A 20581-nucleotide genomic window follows, 5' to 3' on the forward strand; every position below is an offset into this window, starting at 1 on the left:
GTGAACCATCTGTGATATCTCCATTTAGGCTGACGTGTGTGTGTGTGTGTGTGTGTGTGTGTGTGTGTGTGTGTGTGTGTGTGTGTGAATGGCAACCCATATGGAGAAGGACCCCAGACAAAAGTTCTACTTGACAGGTATCATCAGTTCATCAAAACAAGGAAACCTGGAAATCACTTAAATTAAAGCATGTCCTTAAACTTGTGGTCCTCAGAGATTCAGTTCTTTTAGATTTCACATTCATTGACTACAAACTGTATCATCTATGTAACTATTCAGGAGAGGAAATGAACATAATCACAAAATCACTGGGTTAAACATCTTACCTGCATATATAAGACTTCTCTACCCCTAGGTCAGTGGAAATTAATCACAAAGGAAAAATGTACTTAATTAATGAAAGTAGCTTCTTATTTTCTTAAGTTGAAAAGGTTTGACAAAATAGTGCAATTCAGATAGTTACTCTAAAGTGACACAAAAGAAAATGTAATGTTGGGTAACATTTATTGGGCATTTACTATGTGCCTGTCTCTATTCTGTTGTTTCTACAGTTTATTTTTACTGATAATCCTATCAGTTATGTGCTCAGATTATCTCCATTTTACAGATGAGGGAAGTGAGACAATGAGAGATCAAACAATTTAGCCAAGGTCCAGAATATTGGGATTAGACTACAAATAGTAAAGGAGCTGGAAATCATGTGTAGGCTGATGAATTACAGCTGGAGCCAACCATGTATCTTTAATGCAATGGAAGTAGGGCAGATTTTGTAACCAGTGAGAAGTGAAACCAAGACCTGATTCTGCCACCCAGTAAAGCTCTCAGATTCACTCTCCCAGCCCCTTCTCAGTAAGACGATGCATTTCAAAATAAAAGTCTAGAAGCCAAGTAAACCACGAACATAACTCAAGTTCTTTCCATAGATTTTGGGAAACCACGAGGAACAGTGTGTACACTGAAAGAATAATTTCCTAAAGACTCTCCAAGTAGTCTCATATCTTCTTCCCCACTCTCATTCTTGAAATGCAAGAGATGGGGGGGGGGGGGAATATAGTCAGCCAAAATCTATAAAAGGCAAAGGAAGAGACATAGCTTGTGGTTATATACATTACTAGCTTTTGCTCGGTTGCAACATTATTGTTATATATTCAAAGGTATTAATAGAATATATTCAGAGACTCCAAAGTTATAAAGAGTTCAATGGTAGAGATTGGTCAGCTGGTACTAAAAACAGAAATACACAGACTCATAATGGGTCTACGGCTTTTTTTCATATTACTTAATTCCTTCATATTGAACTAATGATGTTATAATTACCCATGTGAGTAGGCAGGGATGAAGGTAAATCAGGACACGATTTCTCAAGCATTCATTGATGGTTGCTTAATGGTAAAGATGGAAGGCTGGTTTAAACAGGAATGCCTAGCCTATTGAAGGAAATTTATATATAATTTATGAAAGATTCTCTGTGAGAAATGTAGATTATTAACACTATTTTACTGGGTAATAGCACTTCAGTAAATTTGGAATTGAGGTACAACTCCAAAATTCTCTTAAGTGACTGAAGTGAACACCCAATGAGCAGGCAGTTTCATTTTACCTGTAGGTTTCATGACATTGTCACTTTAAGCCACAGACATTGAAGAGGGGTAGACAGTAGCCAAGGTCTAAGGATTAGCTTGGTCTTGTGCTTTACTGAGAAGAATTCAACTTCCAACCAACCTCCCACTCTCACTAATAAACTCATATTTGGTCAAATATATGTCAAACTGAACCACAACTTAGAAGCACAGATGTCAAAGCCCCAACATTTCATAATTAACTCTCCTATTTTATATTCTCCCTTATCTATTAATGGATTGACTTCTGTAGGTTAAAACAAATATTTTTAGAGATAAAATTGTATTTTAAAAATTAAGTTACAGAAATCTCCAGGGTATTATGATAGAATCTAGCAGGTAGATCCTTCATATATGATAATTTACTTAATTCTTACAACAGTCTTCTAGACAAAGGATCATCCCCATTAAAAAAAAAAATTAAAGTCTTGCTCATCACATATAAAGAAGGGCTAGAAATGCTTCAAACTCAGATTTAAATGTCTGATTTATTATTTTTTAAGAAAACTCTTTATTTTACAATAATAGATTTTCTATCTCCCTTATATCCATAAACCCCTATTATTAACATCTTACATTAGTATGTTTATTTGGCACTATTAATGAACCAATATTGAAACATTATAAATTAATTTCAATTTCATATGTTTTTAGATTTCTGAAGTGGTTGTGTTTTTGTTTTTTTTTTGACAGAGACAGAGAGTCAGAGAGAGGGACAGACAGAGACAAACAGACAGGAAGGGAGAGAGATGAGAAGCATCAATTCTTTGTTGCGGCTCCTTAGTTGTTCATGATTGCTTTCTCATATGTGCCTTGACTGGGGGACTACTGCAGAGCGATTGACCCCTTGCTTAAGTCAGTGACCTTGGGCTCAAGCCAATGACCTTGGGCTTCAAGCCAGCAACATTTGGGCTCAAGCCAGTGATCATGGGCTCTGGTTTATGATTCTACATTCAAGCCAGCAATCCCGTGCTCAAGCTGGTGAGCCCACGCTCAAGCCCATGACCTTGGGTTTTGAATCTTGGTTCTCTGCATCCCAATCCAATGCTCTCTCCACTGTACCACTGCCTGGTCAAGCTCTGAGGTTTTCTTTAATGTTACTATGACAGCCTATACTCTAAGAGTGGAGAGTTATGTTCTACCTCCATAAGGATAAATTACTTGGTTAAATTATTTAATTATCACATTTTGAATAATGATCTATTCTCTGGATATAGTATTTGAGATTCTTTTGCATGGTAGATTTGTCACTTCTCTCCCATTTTTTTCCTCTGTCGATTTATGTATATCACTATATACTCATGCATACTTATTTTATATATTGGATTATAATTCAATATTATTTTATTTTGTTTCCACAAATCTGAAATCCAGGTGTTGACAGGACCATACTCCCTCCAAATCCTCTAGTTGAGGATCCTTTCTTGACTCATTGGCTTCTAGTAATTCTAGGTATTCCTTGGTTTGTGGCAGTATAATCTCTGCCTCTGTCTTCATGTGGCTGTCTCCCTCTGTCTCTCACTGTGTGTCTCCTCTTATAAGAACACTGATGGTGTTGGACTAGGGCTTGTCCTAATGACCTCATATTAACTTGATTATATCTGCAAAAAAAACCAAACAAACCTGTTTATAAATGAAAACACATTCACAGATACCTGGGGTTAGGACTTCTATTAAATTTTTTTCAGAGGAACACAATTAAACCCATAATAAGTATGCTTCGTGGTTTCAGAATCAGTAACCCATATCTCCATGGGAAATAACTTGCTCAAGTAGAGTACAGTTTTTATGTAAAATTTCTTCTGCCTTCAGTCTTATAGACACCATTTATTTCCTTAATTATAGCAACATCTTTTCCTCCATCTTCCTCAATAAAATTTTTCATGCATTTTTAATACAGTTAAATTATATTTCCATGTTCTGCATTCAATACTTATATCCTCTGATCTCTTAAAGGATTTTTAACATTTGCATACATTAAGGTTCATTTTTGTTCTGTACAATTTTATGGGTCTTGTTGACTGCATAATGCCAGGTAGCCACCATTGTTTTATCATCCAGAATAGTTTTGCTACCTCCAAATATAACCTGCACCTCACTTTTTTAGATTACTTCGACCCAATCTCTGTCAATGAGTGATCTGTTTATGATCTCAACTGTTTTGCCTTTTCCAGAACGTCACCCAAATGAAATCAAACAGTATATAGCACTTTAAGACTTTTCTACTTAGAAATATACATTTGAAATTCATCCATGTGTTTGGTGGCTTGAATTGTTCTGTTGGTTAGATGGATCACCATTTGTTCATCTACCCACTTTTTGAAGGACATCTTGGTTGCTTCCAGTTTTACGTGATTTTGTATTATGCTGCTATAAATATTTATATGCAAGTTTTTGTGTGAGAACAGCTTTCAAATTAGTTAGGTAAATAACTCTAAATACAATGGCCAGATCATAGGGTAAGGCTGTGTTTAGCTTTGTAAGAAATGGCCACATCATCTTCCAAGTTGGATGTATTGTTCCGCTTTCCCACCAACATGAATGAGAATTCCTGTCATTCTGCATCTTCACTAGTAGTTGATGGTGTCAGTTTTTTTGAATGTGAGCCATTCTGATAGGTATACGGTGATATCTCATTGTTGTTTTAGTCTTTCTTTACCTAGTGACACATGATGTTAAGCATCTTCTCATATCTTTACTTCCCATTTGTGTATCTATCTTCTCTGGTGAAACTTATGTTTAGAGCTCTTGCTTGTATTAAAAACTGGGATTTTTGTGATCTTATTTTGGAGTAAATATCTGTTTTAATGTGTAATTTCAAACTATGAGATTAAAAAGATGTATATGGGTCAGGCCCTCTTGGCATGCATTGTCTCATGTCAGCCTACACCTCTTCCTATGAGGTAGGTATTATGATAAAAAACCTTTTATTTTAACATAAAATATCTAAGGGTAAGAGATCAAAGCTAATATTTCAGAACCACACAACCAGTAAGAGGTAAGATGGTCTTTTCCTAATGGAGTCTAAAAAGTGGTTTATAGACCTATCCAACCTAACAGGTCCTTTTTTATTATAAATATTTTTATATTCCAAAATGATAGTCATAAATATATAACCTACTTAAATTGCAAATTAATATAAAATTTTGTAATATGAAGGAAAAAGAGAAGAAACAAAAATAAAATATATTTTAAATATATAAATATTTACATATAATTATATTAGATTATAATACTAATACCAATAGCGGTAGCACCCACTTATAATTAATAAATTTAGATGTAAATAAATCAAAACTTTTCCATACAAAACACTCAGGAAATTAAGAGAATGTATATGAGTCTGTGCTAGAATATAAACTGATGTCAGATTAACTATTAGTTAACTAGACGAGTACAGAAAAAGGAAGAATGATAATGGTTATATGAAATAGGGAAAACATGACAGGGTAAATTATTAAACCTCTAGGTGAAGAAATAAGGAAGCATGAAGAAATAAGAAAGTTTTTGCAAATAAATGTATCTAAAAGTCATGCAGGATATAGAAGAATTATTAAATGAAACTGGCGTGCATTGCAGGATATTCACCATCCCTGGACCCCAGCTACTGGATTCCGGTCATAGTCTGCATTTATTGTGACAACCCAAAACATATTTCAAATGATCTTAGTGCCCCTTTATTTTAAATCCATACATTAATCATTCTAACTTATAAAATTTGAGGACTTATCTGATTTTTTATGTTGTAAAATTTTGCAATATTTCAGAGTATTTTGGAAATTGTAATCAATGGAAATAAAAGTGTTGAAGATCCATAAAGTAGGGAGATTAAATCTGTACAACTCATGGCCTTGAATCAAGTGTATTTTTATCTTGGACAGCACATGAGCTGTAAAAATTAATAAAATACATTGTATAAAATAGTCATATCCTTTTGATTTGGTCCAGAACTAGCCAAGATATTCTTAAAATCATCCCCCTGGTTCTGCCTCCATGTGCTTTTCAGTCTCAGAATCTCTGATGGTGACACTAAAGGTTGGGCTGTGAAAGATCATTGCTGCTTTTTAATGAGCATCCATTAAGTTTTTCTTTACAAAGAATTATGCTAGGTAGACATGGAGGATAGCTGTACAGTAAAAAGCAGTCCCTCCTTTCAACTTTTAAAACTCCTCTACTATCCTCTCAAAGATTAAGGGTGCATGACAGTCATAATAAGCCAGTTTGACCTTGTCATCTTTGAATTGATCTGAATTCTCTTAGCATCAATTTATATTTTCAATTAGCATCACCTCTTATTGTAATACATTTTATAGACTTATTCCTGTTCTAACAGGTCTTTCTTTTATTAGTCTGAAATTTCATTCTTTACTATTCATTTTTAAAGGAAACTTTTGTCATACTAGCCAGGCAAACAACCAAAAGAATGGTCAAACTAGAGCAGTAATGAAAGAGGTTCAATAGATTTGGGGACTGAGCAAAGAAAAATTTATGGCCACTAGGTGGCAGTGGTACACATAAGATTTATTTGTGTGACCCTCTTACAGGTTTGCATGTGGAGAAAACCCTCACAGCATGAGACCAAACAGAGGTTATTGGAATGGGGTGGAGGGTGGGGACGACACCATCTAGAGACCAAGTTTCATGGGGCATGTAAAACAGGCTCGGATTAAATGGCTAAGAATCTGTTTAGCTGGGGTATACGATTTAAAACAACTAGATGTGTAAAAAGTTGACTTTGGTGCCTGCAGACCTTTCAGCCATTGGGCCTCAGTCCACTCTGAAGAAGTAAACAACCTAAAGGTTGTTAAGGTAAAAATGAAAGGCAAAAGTGAGGAGCCACAAGAGTTTATTTGAGATCTGAAAGAACAGTTATTTAAGATGCACAGATTCAGGAAGAAACACAAATAGCATTCTGGTTAGGGGGGGAAGACAAGGTAGCTATGAGAAAGGGAAGGGGAATGATTACAGAAATAAAGGGAAGGAAATTCTATAGGTGCCAATAAGCTAACATAAAGTGCTAACTCTAAAGAACGCCTTTATTCTCAGTCAGGTAGTCATAAAGTCTGCTTTTCTTTTTTTTTCTTTTTTAATAATTAGCTAACACTTTTTAAAAATTTTTTAATTATTTATTTATTTATTCATTTTTAGAGAGGAGAGAGAGAGAGAGAAGAGAGAGAGACAGTGAGAGAGAGGGGGGAGGAGCTGGAAGCATCAACTCCCATATGTGCCTTGACCAGGCAAGCCCAGGTTTTCGAACCGGCGACCTCAGCATTTCCAGGTCGACGCTTTATCCACTGCGCCACCAAAGGTCAGGCACCTGCTTTTCTGTTATCTTAGCAAACAGTTGTTTGGAATATAGTGCTGCTGTAGGCCCAGTCCCAAGGTTATTTTGCCAATTTTAACATTCCAAACGTTTGAGGACTAAGGCACAGGAGGTGATTTCTTTGGCATGGCATCTCTGACTCCATTTTAAAGTGGTTCTGTTCACACCAGAGTTAGACCTTGATCCTTGAGTTTCGCTAAGAAAGAATTCAGAGCCAAGAACTTGTGCATAAGAAATTTATTTAGAAAGTCACAGAGGTAGAAGAAGTGGGCCAGCTGGGCTCTGTGGACTTAGGAAACATGTTACTGAGGCAAAAAGAAAAGGGCCTTAGAGCTTAGGAAAAAGAAAGTAAAGGTAATGCACCCAAAGGAGGGTGGCAGAAAGGCATGTATGTGTGTGTGTGTGTGTGTGTGTGTGTGTGTGTGTGTGTGTGTGTGTGTGTGATAGAGAGAGAGAGAGAGAGAGAGAGAGAGAGAGAGAGAGAGAAAGAGAGAGAGCGCTCAGACTGAGTTCTTCATCTTAAAGGGTTTTATCTCTTTCCTGAAGGTGGGGTATTAGGGAAGGTCTCAAGGGAGGATCTCAATAGAATATTTGTCAACTTTCCAGGTTTGTCATTTCAAGATAGTGGTCTTTACTGATTGGTTGGTGCTCGGTTAGGGGTCATTATTCACTGCATCTGACCCTGATGTCAGCCATGGTATCACTTTGGTTTTGCTGCTTTTCTGAGCCTGGGCCTGTACACAACTGAGACCTAAATATTGTCTCTAGTTTGACCAAAACTCTTGTTGCTGCAATCAACAGAGCCAGGGCTTTTTATTTTTTCTCTAAGTTTATTTGATAGGGATCAGAACCTCATTGTCCTGAAGGGTTAATGCTTAAAGGAATGGTTGTGCAAGGGCTTGTACAGGGTTTGTATGAGGATGTGTTCCAGCAGCCTTGTTCCTCTCCTAAGGGGTCTAAATCACATGACTAGCAATATGAAAGGTCAGGGGACCTAAACTGCATGAGTAGCAACATGCTGGGGGTGGAAGGGTATCTCCGTGGGTAAGGTTTTAACCTGTAATACTTGGTTCCCCAGTTTTTCACATTGCTAGGCAACTGAGTCTTTCCACCCTTGTGATATCTAGTACCTGTCCTATCATTCCTACTCTGTTCTTGCCTGTTTAACTGCTTACTCTTTCAACTCCATATATACAGTGTGTCCGTAAAGTCATGGTGCACTTTTGGCTGGTCACAGGAAAGCAACAAAAGATGATAGAAATGTGCAATCTTCACCAAATAAAAGGAAAACCCTCCCAGTTTCTGTAAGATGATGTGGCAGCGTGTGTGCATGCGCAGATGATGACTTTAACACCGTGTATACAGCGGAGCAGTCCACAGCCATGCCAGTCGAGATGTGGACGGTATAGAGGAAAGTTCAGTGTGTTCTGTGGCTCGCTAAATTTGAATCCATGACCAAAATGCAACATGAATATCGGCGTGTTTATAACGAAGTGCCACCACATAGGAATAACATTACTCGGTGAGATAAGCAGTTGAAGGAAACCGGCAGTTTGGTGGAGAAACCCCGTTCTGGTAGGCCATCAGTCAGTGACGAGTCTGTAGAGGCTACACGGGATAGCTACTTAAGGAGCCCTAAAAAATCTGTGCATGAGCCCACATCGAACTGCACTGAATAGGTATGAAACTGGGAGAGTTTTCCTTTTATTTGGTGCAGATTTCACATTTCTATCATCTTTTGTTGCTTTCCTGTGACTGATCAAAAGTGCACCATGACTTTACAGACACACAGTATATATATATATATTTTAACAGGGCCAATATATGGAGGCAGATCTTGGCTCATTTACATAACAGGGAGACTCCATTTGCAATCTTGTGACGTGGTCATTCAGATGACCAAGATAATTAATTTCTCATATATGTCTGGTCTTTGTCCACAATTCTCAACTGACAACCCCCAAAACCCATGGAATTTCCCCTTGGAGTTGCCTAAGTGTTAAAAGTGATGAAATTGTCCTTTGTTATGTGAAGAGGGTGTCTTTTGGAAACACCTAAAGGATAGAGGTTGGTTGCCAGGAGAAGCAACCATGTGGTTAGATGGTTGGAACTTACAGTCCCATCCCCACCCCTGGGAAGGAGAAATGAGCTGGAGCTTAGGTCAATCATCAGTTTCCAATGATTTCATCAACCCTATTTAGGCAATGAAGCCTTCATAACAACCCAAGAGGGCAGGATTTGGAGACCTCAGGACTGATGAACACATAGAGGCATTGGGAGAGTAGTTCATCTGGAAAGGGCATGGAAGTGCCACACTCCTTCCCATGACTTGCCCTAGGCATCTCTTCCATCTGGCTGTCCTGGAGTTATATCCTTTTATAATAAACTCATGATCTAGTAAGTACAACATTTCTCTGAATTTTGGAGCTGTTCTAGCAAATTAATAGTACCCAAAAAGGGGGTTACTGAAACCTCTGATTTATAGTCAATTGGACAGAAGCACAGGTAACAACCTGGGTTTATGACTAGGCTTAGGTGGGAGGAGCAGGAGGCAGTCTGGTAGGACTGAGCATTCACCTGATGCTCTCTTCAGGTAGATAGTGACAGAGTTGAGCTGAATTGTCAGATACCCTGCTGGTACTCAACAATGTTTGCTATGTAGGGGAACCATGTGGAATTGGTACAAGAACATCTATTTACTGTTGTATGGCTAAAAGAAGGTTAACTTTGGAACCAGAGATCAGGACTGAAAGTCATGCTTTCTCTTATTAGCTGTGTGACCTCCATAAATTCTATTACCTTTGTTAGCAGACTGAAGAGGTCCATTTGCCTGCATGCATCAAAGCCCAATAAGACATAAACTGGATTTTACAGCTAAGAAAGTAAGGATTTATTAAGGAGATAGCACCATGCCCAGGGTCACAGGTAGCTCATGCTTAACGACCAAGCTTCTTAATGGCTCTTGAGGATGCCATTATGGTGACTAAGGGAATCAGGGCCATGGTCAGGGTCATGATCTCTACTGATTGACCAGCATAGGGTAGGACGTGGTTGATCAGTGCATCTGGTCCTGATGTCAGCCATGGTGTCACTTCATCTGGAGCTTAGATGTTATCTCTAGTTTGATGGAATCTCTCCCTCTGTGGCCAACAGACTTTATTCCTAAGACTACTGGCTGCTGATCAGAACTTCATTGTCCTGAGGACTTAATGATGAAGCAGGGGAGAGGCAGGTAGGTGACTAGGAATGCTAAGTGGGGTCAGTTTGGGTCAAAGGAAAGAAATCAGAATAAAAGGCCAGATTAAAGAAAAAGTTTTCTGCATGGTTACACCTTTAAGAAACTTGGCTATTTCCTTTGAAACAGAAGTTGGGTGGTGGGGGGCATGGGGGTGTGTCAAAATAGCCAACTAAGAAGAAGAGGATGAATTTTTTTTTTTTTTTTTTTGTGGCAGAGACAGAGAGAGAGGACAGATAGGGACAGAGAGACAGGAAGGGAGAGAGATGAGAAACATCAATTTTTCGTTGTGGCTCTTTAGTTGTTCATTCATTGATTTCTCATATGTGCCTTGACCGGGGGGCCACAGCAGACCAAGTAACCTGTTGCTTGAGCCAGCGACCCTGGACTTAAGCTGGTGAGCTTTGCTCAAAGCAGATGAGCCTGCACTCAAGCTGACAACCTCAGGGTCTCGAACCTGGGTCGTCCACATCCCAGTTCGACGCTCTATCCACTGCGCCACCGCCTGGTCAAGCGAGAAGAGGATGAAAAGTAAATAAAATAACACATACTAAACATCAGGCACATAGTATATGTTTGATAAGTATTAGTTGTCTTCACAATTCTTTCTCATACTTGATGTATGTCTTAATGTGAGTCTTCTTAGATAACACAGATTCAATCAAGAGCTGGCACAGAGTAGTTTCTTTGGGGAAGTAATCACAGGAAACTGGAGTGGGGGGCCAGAGGGAGGGAACCGGGAAGGAGGGAAAGCTTTTGTGCAGATGCGTTCGAGGGTGTGTTTTCACAGTGGTCAGGTGTGATCTGTGGAGCATATTGAATGTGCCTCAAGATTACTGTGGGGGGCTCAAAAACCACTAATACTTTCCCTCTCATCCTTTAAGTTCTTCTATCTGGGCTAACAGTCAAATCAACAGAGACAAAGTAACGGGAGAAAAATCAAAATTTTATATATGCACGTGGGAGATTCCCAACATTGAGTTTATCAGACATTTTTGGACAGAGGAAAAGGGGGGGTTCTAGACTTTTTCAGGGAAAATGGTGATTTACAGGTGAATGAGGAAGAGGGGAACATACTGGCAGGCAGAATGTTGCTGGGCAACTCAGAAAGAGTGAGACACAGGAGGTGTTTAGCTAACAGGCCCCTGAAGCTCTTCTATTTACCAGACTTAATTCAAACTAAGCCAACGCAGCATCCTGAGATCTCCTTACCCGAAGCAGGATTTTCTGTGTGGATCACTTGGGCAGAAAAAGGAAGAGAGTCAATCAAGGGCTCCCTCCAACTCTTACTTCTTAATAAACAGCTTACAATCTGTATTCCCACAAGTACCTTCAGGGTGTCAAAACATTGGTTCCCTTCATTAGTCACCAGAGGAATAAGAGAAAAGAGAATTTATTTTTGGGCACTTCCCTGTACTTCAACTTACTGAATGTGAACTCCTTACTTCGGTTTTTGTAGACGTGGAGGGCTGGTTGGTTTCTAGTGGATACCCAATACTGCCACCACCGCAAAGCCATGGGGTGAGACACTCTGCACCTACACCTGTGTGCAACTGGTTTCCGCAGGGGGTGTTGGAATATATGGAGGACCAAAAGGATGGTGAGAGGGAAACACACAGGGTGTTCAATAGAGAAAGTTAAGTGGAACAGAAGAGAGATGGCAGTCCAATAATGGGAAAGCCCAGCTTGGAAGGAAAGGGTTATTTTTAATAAAACCATGAGCTAGCTTATTGATTTTTCAGCTCAGGAGCGTAACATTTTTGTAGGCTGCATGCCCTGCCATTCTCCTTAATGATCTTTGAGCAGAGCTAATTTTAGATATTTTTGATTGTCTACTTCTCTGTAAGAAGATAAGTGATAAAATGGAAAGGTTTTCACTTTCTATGAAATTCTTTCGGTCGCAAGGGATGGAGCCTTTCTTATTTCACTTATGGAATCAGTGATTATTTGGAAAGCTGCACGTGTACAATACCCAGGGTGCATCTTGAGACGGGCAATGTTAATTCATGCGAATTCCACTGTGAAGTGCTCGCTTTTCTGAGAGGGCTGAAAAATGAAATGTGTAAAATATGTGTCACATCCCTGTGATGGTTCCATTAGTTCAACCTGTGCCCAGAAGTAAGCATGAGCTGGAAGATGGAAATTTGGTTTTCTTGGTTATTTCTTCTCAGAGCAAAAACATCGTATGAAACTCTGGAAGATTATAGTGTTAAACAAAAAGCCTATTTTTTACTTGAACTTTCTTCCAAAAGCAAGACAGTCACTTCATCTAGTATTCAAGACCTATGGCTCACCCAAGTCTGAAACTTTGTCATATTTCTTAATCGTTTTAGGACTCCTAGTCCCCAAATTCTTTGACTCTCTTCCCATCAATCATGCGGCAGGACGATGCACCTTCCCTTTGAGTCTTTATTTATTTATTTTATTTTAATTTATTAATTTTAATGGGGCAACTGATAAATCAGGGTACATATGTTCAGAGAAAACATCTCCAGATTATTTTGACTTTTGATTATGTTGCATGACCCTCACCCAAAGTCAATTTGTCTTCTGTCACCTTCTAACTGGTTTTCTTTGTGCCCCTCCCCTCCCCCATCACCTCCCTCTCCTCCTCTCCCCCCACCCCCCGCCATTACCATCCCATTCTTGTCCATGTCTCTGAGTTTCATTTTTTTAAAAAATCCTTTTTATTCATTTTTTAAAATTTTTTATTCATTTTAGAAGAGGGAGAGAGAGAGGGGGAGAGGAGAGACAGAGAGAGAGAAAGGGGGGGAGGAGCTGGAAGCATCAAGTCCCATATGTGCCTTGACCAGGCAAGCCCAGGGTTTTGAACCGGCAACCTCAGCATTTCCAGGTCAACGCTTTATCCACTGAGCAACCACAGGTCAGGCCTGAGTCTCATTTTTATGTCCCATCTATGTATGGATTCATATAGTTCTTAGTTTTTTCTGATTTACTTATTTCACTCCGTATAATGTTATCAAGATCCATCCATGTTATTGTAAATGATCCAATGTCATCAATTCTTATGGTTGAGTAGTATTCCACAGTATATATGTACCAAAGCTTTTTAATCCACTCATCCACTGATGGACACTTGGGCTGTTTCCAGATCCTCGCTATTGTGAACAATGCTGCCATAAACATGGGGGTGCACTTCTCCTTTTGGAACAGTTCTATGGTGTTCTTAGGGTATATTCCTAAAAGTGGGATAGCTGGATCAAAAGGCAGTTCAATTTTCAATTTTTTGAGGAATCTCCATACTGTTTTCCACAGTGGCTGCACCAGTCTGCATTCCCACCAGCAGTGCAGGAGGGTTCCCTTTTCTCCACATCCTCGCCAGCACTTATTCTGTGTTGTTTTGTTGATGAGTGCCATTCTGACTGGTGTGAGGTGATATCTCATTGTGGTTTTAATTTGCATTTCTCTAATAATTAGTGATGTTGAGCATTTTTTAGAAAAAGTAAAACTATCATTTTTTGCAGATGATTATGTATGATATTGTATATAGAAAACCCTAGAGTCTCAGTCAAAAAACTACTGGACCTGATAAATGAATTCAGCAAAGTGGCAGTATATAAAATTAATACTCAGAAATCAGAGTCAATTTTATACACCAACAATGAACAGTCAGAAAGAGAAATTAAGGAAGCAATCCCCTTCACTATTACAACCAAAAAAATAAAGTACCTAGGAGTAAATTTAACCAAGGAGATTAAAGACTTATACTCGGAAAATTATAAAACATTGATAAAAGAAATCAAGGAAGATACAAACAAGTGGAAGCATATACTATGCTCATGGTTAGGAAGAATAAACATCATTAAAATGTCTATACTACCCAAAGCAATTTATAAATTCAATGCAATACCAATTAAAACACCAATGATATACTTCAAAGATATAGAACACATATTCCAAAAATTTATATAGAACCAAAAAAGAACATGAATAGCCTCAGCAATCTTGAAAAGGAAGAATAAAGCAGGAGGTATCACACTTCCCTTTGAGTCTTGATGGCTTATGACACTTTTCCCTTCAAACGATGTCTTGCATGAGTTTCAGGGCTCAGTCATAAAAGATGATGCAGTTTCCGCTTTGGTCTCTGAAGTGCTCACACTGAGCCACCAGGTGAGAAGTCCGCCAGCACTGAGGTGGACATGCTATGAGGAAGCCTAGCCACTCAATACTCTTGGTTTTCACTGTGGAGCCTCACAAGCGAATGGAGACCCCAGTTGAATCCATCTTCCAAATCTTGTGTCTTCCCAGCTTTCAAGCCTTCCGAGAATCGATCCCAGACATTGTGGAGCCAAGAAAAGCCATCTCCATAAATAATAAAGTATCACATGAATAATAAAATAGTTCTAGTTTTATGCCACTAAATTTGGGAGTAGTTGATTTAGCCACAACAATAAAAACTTCCGCCATCTGCAAACTGAAAGCAATAGTAATAAATGGGCAGCAGCTATGTGGGGAAGATTTAATGAAATAATAAATAAAATAGTAAAATTCCTAATCTATAAAATGCTATACATTATAGCTCTTAGTATTATACAAAGTTTCTGAAAGACGATTCTTTAATCCTAATTATTTTTCTGTGACTGGGTTCTGTATTCCTTTTACCCTTTTCTTGGCAGTAATACCCACACATTCGGCCTGCCCACCAGCCAAACAGAAACGATGGATTTAAAAAACACCAAACTCAGACATTTAATAAAGCAAATAGTAATATTTAGGTACTCTCTTCAAGAAAGTAAAGTCCAGATGAGAAGTGAATAGTAGTTATTTGTTTAGTTAGCCATTTATTCCAATAAGTATTTATCAAGTGCCTAATGTGTCAGAATCTCTGGGGGAGTCCATGATAATCTGCCATGGACACATGCCCGCTTTGCCTTCGGCCCCTCCAAGTAGTTACTGCAGCTACTGATTAAGAAATAATACTGCCCTTTCAAGCATGGAGTTTGAGATCCTACTTCCATCTTCTCCGATTAGACAAATACTTCTCTACACGGTGAGACAATCATCACCAAATCTCTGGATTTTCTTACACTGAGGAGTTAGATCCCAAGTGTTTCCGCCAAATTTATTCTGTTTTTTTTTTTTGTTTTGTTTTGTTTTTTTGTTTTGTTTTTTTTTTTCCCATTTTGTCAGTAGATAAAGAGCTGTAGAATTTGCCGGGCAGAGAAGAGAGGATGAGTGAACAGTGTGAGATTCAAATACACGGGGAATATGAAGTGACGTTATTTTTTGTAATCCAAAGCAATTTCGTTTGAAGTCCCATCCCTGGGGAGGGGCACGGGTACTGATGAGAACTGAGCTTGGAGACCACTCTGTGCAGACAAATTGTCCCGCTCTTCCGCCTGCAAACAAAGCACTCTGGTAAACACGCCTTTGCATCGGGATCATAATTCAACTCTCTGTTTGTTCCTCCGGAAGACATTCAGGCCGGCGCTGTTAAATTAGGCAGTCATTCTTCGATTATGTGGTGTCATCTTAATGGTTATGAGCTTTTGCAGAACTCTCAACAGATTACAGTGGGAAGGGAGTACCAAGATGTGCCGGGGACCCGAGGGAAGATTGAATTCAGCAACGATTCGTTGGCCAGGAGGCCTCCATCTTCTTTCCGCAGAACTAGCAGAGAGAGAAGAGAATGGCGGATTGCAGGGAGTGATTGTGGCTTGTGGTGAGTGAAGTGCCCAGCACTGATATAGGCACTCCATGGATATTACCCCACTTAATCCTCTTTAATCTTCATGATAACCCTTCAAGGAAAGTTTTTTTTTTTCCTTATATTATCCAGAAAGGAAAGCAAGGCTTAAGTTAAATAACTTGCTTAATGTCAAACGATTTGAGTCCCTTTGAAGTTTGATGGAGCTATCTCTCAGGGGTGTTGTTTAAGCCCATATATCAAGTGGTAGATATCTCTTTACTGTGCTATATTATTTATACAGGGTTTTAAACACTTTAAAAATTATTTTATTTTATTTTTTGATACTATCAAAGTTTTATGGAATGTAGTAATCTCTACAGAGGTCTCTGTCATTCTTTTAAAAGGATGCATGCTCAATTAGAACATTTTGAAGATGGTGACTGATAAGAGTAAATCCTGCTACCTAGAAATATATTGTTAAGATTCTGAAGGACTATGATTCCTTATAGTCTCTTTCTTCTCTTAAAAAATTATTTTTTCAATTACATTTGAGGCCCTGGCCGGTTGGCTCAGCGGTAGAGCATCGGCCTGGCGTGCGGGGGACCCAGGTTCGATTCCCGGCCAGGGCACATAGGAGAAGCGCCCATTTGCTTCTCCACCCCCCCTTCTCCTTCCTCTCTGTCTCTCTCTTCCCCTCCCGCAGCCAAGGCTCCATTGGAGCAAAGATGGCCCAGGCGCTGGGGATGGCTCCTTGGCCTCTGCCCCAGGCACTAGAGTGGCTCTGGTCGCAGCAGAGCGATGCCCCGGAGGGGCAGAGCATCGCCCCCTGGTGGGCAGAGCGTCGCCCTAGTGGGCGTTCCGGGTGGATCCCGGTTGGGCGCTTGCGGGAGTCTGTCTGACTGTCTCTCCCCGTTTCCAGCTTCAGAAAAATACAAAAAACAAACAAACAAACAAACAATTACATTTGACCTACCATATTATATTAATTTCAGGTGCCAACATATTTGTCATTTATATATCTTACAAAGTGATCACCCCAATAATTCTAGTCCCCAATAATTCTAGTACCTACCTGGCACTACACACAGTTATTACAATGTCATTGACATATTTCCTATGCTGTACATTATATTCCCTATGGCTATTTTTATAACTGGCATGTCCCCAGAACCATCCCACCCCCTGCTCATCTGGCAACCAACCATCAGTTTGCTCTGTATCATGACTTTGTTTCTGTTTTGTTTGTTCATTTATTTTGTTTATACATTCCATATTTAAGTGAAATCATATGGTACTTGCCTTTCTCTGTCTCACTTGTTTCACTTAGCATAATACCCTCTAGATACATTCTGTGTTGTTGCAAATGGCATGAATTTATTCTTTTCATGGCTGAGTAATATTTCATTGAATATATGTACCACTTCTTCTTTATCCATTCATCTATCAGTGGATATTTAGGTTGCTTCCATATCTTGACTATTGCAAATAATGCTGCAATGAACTTAAGTGTGTATATATCTTTTTAAACTAATGTTTTAGGTTTCTTCAGATAAATAACCAGAAGTGGAATTAATGGATTTTATGGTTATATTTCTAATTTTTTAAGCAATAGTTATTCCTTCATTCTATTTTCCATAGTGGTTGTACCAATTTGTAGTCCCGCCAACAGAGCATGAGGGTTCCTTTTTTCTTTACAAACTTGCTAATATTTGTTGTTCATTGATTTAATGATAGCCATTCTGACAGATATGAGATAATATCTTGTGCTTTTAATTTTCATTTTCCTGATGATTAGTGATGTTGAGCATATTTGTCTGTCTTTTGGCCATCTCTATGTCTTATAGTCTTTTTGCTATGACTTTTGTTGACTTAAGTCTCCCTTTTAAACTAGATGTAATGTGTGTACTTATTTGTGAAAGGCAGAAATTTATAAAGAAAATGTTAAAAGTAATAATTCTTCAATCCAGATATATTCACATCTGGGGAAATTTTTATACAAATATCTCTTACCTATATATATTCATAAGTGAATATATATAAATTATATATAATATATATTTCTAACAAGTTAACATATCTGATATGCAGTTCTATATACTTATAAATTTATTATTATTGTCATGTTAAGGAAATCATCCATTTAAATAAGATTTATTAACAGAAAAAAGAGAAGGAGGTAGAAAAGGAGACAACATGGAAAGAGGGTGGTAGGGGGATTTTGGGGGTAGGAGAAAAGAAAACTAGTCATATTAGTCACATGACTTCTGGCTTTATCAGTCTTAGTTCATAACTATAATCATTTATATTCATCTCTATATATTTTTCTATTTGTGTCTCTGTGGAACATCTCTGTTCAAGATTATGTTCACACTGGGAACAAATCTATGTTTCTCTTCATATCACAGAAACTGACTTATAAACCTTGTAATCATAGGATATATTCCAATATCACCATTTTTATCACCATCACTGTCACCCTTATTATCATCATTTGCCAGTTGCTGAGTACTTAACCCTGACAGTTTTTCAGAATTTATGTGAACCACTACATTTAATACTTCTACCCTCTAAGGTTGGGAAAACATTTAATTTTATTTTGCAAATAAGGGATATGAGATTTAGAACTATTAAGCAAATTACCCAAGTTATCATAACTGGAAAATGATGACAAAGTTTGAGCCTAGGTTATCTAACTCCTTAAACCATGACTACCTGATCTCGAAATCATACTATTTTGATCTTCTTGATTAAAAGTTGTGATTATAGCTTCGTTATTTGCTAAATAGATTAGCAATAGCATTATAGGACATGGAAACATTGATTTGTCACACTTTAGAAATGAGAAGAGAGCACAAAACACTTCTTTTCTTTTCTTTCCTGTAGAAAAAAAATGGGAGTTAGAATAAGCAATACCCAAAGACAAAGGCTTAATGTGAATACTTTCAAGTCTAATCATGGAGTTGAGCTGTACCAGTTACCGATAGATCTTTCTTTGAGTAAGTCATTTGACCTCACCAAACCTTGTGTATCTTATCCTTAAAATAGGGGTAATAATAATCCCTACTTGGAGTTGATGTGAAGGTAAAATGAGGTCATTTAAATATAATTCCAGGCTAACCATAGGTGCTCAATAAATGATGATTACCTATAGTCCCTTCATTTTCAGCCTGACCTGTGAAGGTGCATTGGATAAAGCATCAATCTGGAACACTGAGGTCGCTGGTTCAAAACCCTGGACTTGCCCAGTAGAGGCACATATGGGAGTTGGTGCTTCCTGTTCCTCCCCCTTCTCTTTCTCTCCTCTCTCTCTAAAAGTGAATAAATAAATTTTTTTTAAATCTAAAAAAGTAAATAAATAAATAAGTCCCTCCAGTTTTTGGAACTAAGCTTTACATATCAGGAAATAATATCTACCATATTCTCAAGGTCACCAACTGACATAAACACTGAAATAAATGTTGCTCACAGGATCTCTTCATTTCAACTTCCCTTTGATTTTAGAAAGTGATTTTTTTTGTTCATGATTCTGTAAAATTGTGGGGAAAGACACAGAACGAGAGTGAACACACACAAAGACCATTTTAGTATAAGCCCAATCCAAAATTAACCCACTTCAGTCTGTTCCAGATCTCTCCTTTCAGAATTTCTATTTGACACCCTTCGTTGTGAAAGTTGTATTCAATTTGTAGATTGAGTTAGTTTCCTGGATCTTTTCTAGTTCACGTCTCACTTTTTTAAGGTAAAAAGAAAGCACATATGTTATTGTCTTCATCATTGTTATTAGAAGTTAGAAATGCAGGGGTGTTCTTAATCTGATGCTGTTATGACCCTCTGAAGTTTGGATTCATTTTATTTTACAGTAAGAACTGCCTTCAAATGACATGGTTCTGCTTTCTCAGTTGTAGAAACTATTGGCATATATTGATGTACCGACCATAAATAATTGTTTCCAGCTTTGTACACAAAGACTACAAGAAAGGAGAAACAATACAGCAGCCATTGTTAAGTACATTTTTAAAAGACCAGTTAATTCTTAAGTTTTGAGTTGGAGTTTTTATAAATCTTTTTTTAAGTCTTGAGTTTTCTCTCAAAATATTTTTTGGTGATTCAGACATATTAGAAGAGTCACATATATGTATGATTATATTAACACCTTAAATAAGGTATACTTCTCTCAATATTAGAAATTTATGAAGATAAGTCCATTTGTTTCTGTTCTGTCAGTGATTACTATGTTCATCAGACGAGGTTAAGGGACAGAAAGTTGACATTGGTAACACTATTTTCTCTGCCCCAAATATTAAACATCTTCCATTACATATAATAAAATATTCAAAGTACCCGATTGGTGCACATTGATAGAGTTAGGCTCTTTCAGGGGGTGAAGCCAGAGATTGACTAAGGGATGGGGTTAGTTTTAAGATAACACCAGGATGCTCAGAAAGCTACCTCAGTAACTCACTGGGGTTTTCTTAGAGAAAAATAGCATAGACCAGGGGTCCCCAAACTTTTTACACAGGGGGCCAGTTCACTGTCCCTCAGACCGTTGGAGGGCCAGACTATAAAAAAAACCTGAACAAATCCCTATGCACACTGCACATATCTTATTTTAAAGTAAAAAAACAAAACGGGAACAAATACAATATTTAAAATAAAGAACAAGTAAATTTAAATCAACAAACTGACCAGTATTTCAATGGGAACTATGGGCCTGTTTTTGGCTAATGAGATGGTCACTGTCCGGTTCCATATTT

Source organism: Saccopteryx leptura, chromosome 13 (assembly GCF_036850995.1).
Source record: "Saccopteryx leptura isolate mSacLep1 chromosome 13, mSacLep1_pri_phased_curated, whole genome shotgun sequence".
NCBI classification, from domain to species: domain Eukaryota; kingdom Metazoa; phylum Chordata; class Mammalia; order Chiroptera; family Emballonuridae; genus Saccopteryx; species Saccopteryx leptura.